Here is a 1,107-nt window from a genome sequence, read left to right as displayed (position 1 = left end):
CCAACGAATCTAAAAAATAGGGAGAATTCTTGATTTCTCTAACTACCTCTCTCAATTCTAAAACCCAGCATTGAAATTGATGTAATTGCATTTCCCCCTCCTATATTATATATATATATATATATTTTTTTTAATATTGATTTATATTGATTTATCCAATGTATTTCACTTCAATTGGAATTTGGTTATTCATGAGGTACGAGGATTCCTGCCAAGCATCCATGGCTGAATGGTTAAAGCACCCAACTCATAATTGGCGAAGTCGTAGGTTCAATTCCTACTGGATGCACGCCAATGGAAACCCGCCTCCAATAAGTAATTTTTTTTGTTTTTGTTCAAGAATAAAATCCTATTTGGAACTGCCAAAAGTTCACCCTTTGTAACCCTATTACATCCTCAATCGGATGAAATCGGAAGAATGGAGACAGTATTTTGTAAATAGATAATTATCTTGACTAGGTTGACTATTTCTTTAGTTTTCGATCGACCCAAAAGAATAAAAGAAACATCTTCTTTTTTAATTTCATATTTTATTATAATAAAATATGAAATTAAAAAAGAAGATGTTTCTTTTATTCTTTTGGGTCGATCGAAAACTAAAGAAATAGTCAACCTAGTCAAGATAATTATCTATTTACAAAATACTGTCTCCATTCTTCCGATTTCATCCGATTGAGGATGTAATAGGGTTACAAAGGGTGAACTTTTGGCAGTTCCAAATAGGATTTTATTCTTGAACAAAAACAAAAAAAATTACTTATTGGAGGCGGGTTTCCATTGGCGTGCATCCAGTAGGAATTGAACCTACGACTTCGCCAATTATGAGTTGGGTGCTTTAACCATTCAGCCATGGATGCTTGGCAGGAATCCTCGTACCTCATGAATAACCAAATTCCAATTGAAGTGAAATACATTGGATAAATCAATATTAAAAAAAATATATATATATAATATATAAGAGGGGGAAATGCAATTACATCAATTTCAATGCTGGGTTTTAGAATTGAAAGAGATAGTTAGAGAAATCAAGAATTCTCCCTATTTTTTAGATTCGTTGGCTCAATTCAATTCAGCTGTATCTTTCATTCACATTTTTTTCCATCAAGA

At 32.2% G+C, this 1,107-nt stretch overlaps 2 non-coding genes across 2 annotated transcripts; one reads left to right on the top strand and one right to left on the bottom strand.

Moving 5' to 3' along the window:
• Window positions 1-215: 215 nt before the first annotated feature.
• On the top strand, window positions 216-289 carry TRNAM-CAU (transfer RNA methionine (anticodon CAU)). The gene has a single exon. It is a non-coding gene; the product is annotated as a tRNA-Met (tRNA).
• A 494-nt stretch (window positions 290-783) lies between these two features.
• Window positions 784-857, bottom strand: TRNAM-CAU (transfer RNA methionine (anticodon CAU)). Its single transcript has one exon. It is a non-coding gene; the product is annotated as a tRNA-Met (tRNA).
• Between the last annotated feature and the right edge of the window lie 250 nt (window positions 858-1,107).

Source organism: Cicer arietinum, chromosome 7 (genome assembly GCF_000331145.2).
Source record: "Cicer arietinum cultivar CDC Frontier isolate Library 1 chromosome 7, Cicar.CDCFrontier_v2.0, whole genome shotgun sequence".
Classification (NCBI taxonomy): Eukaryota; Viridiplantae; Streptophyta; class Magnoliopsida; order Fabales; family Fabaceae; genus Cicer; species Cicer arietinum.
Note: the sequence above shows the minus strand (reverse complement) of the source record. Positions and strands in the feature narration are given on the sequence as shown.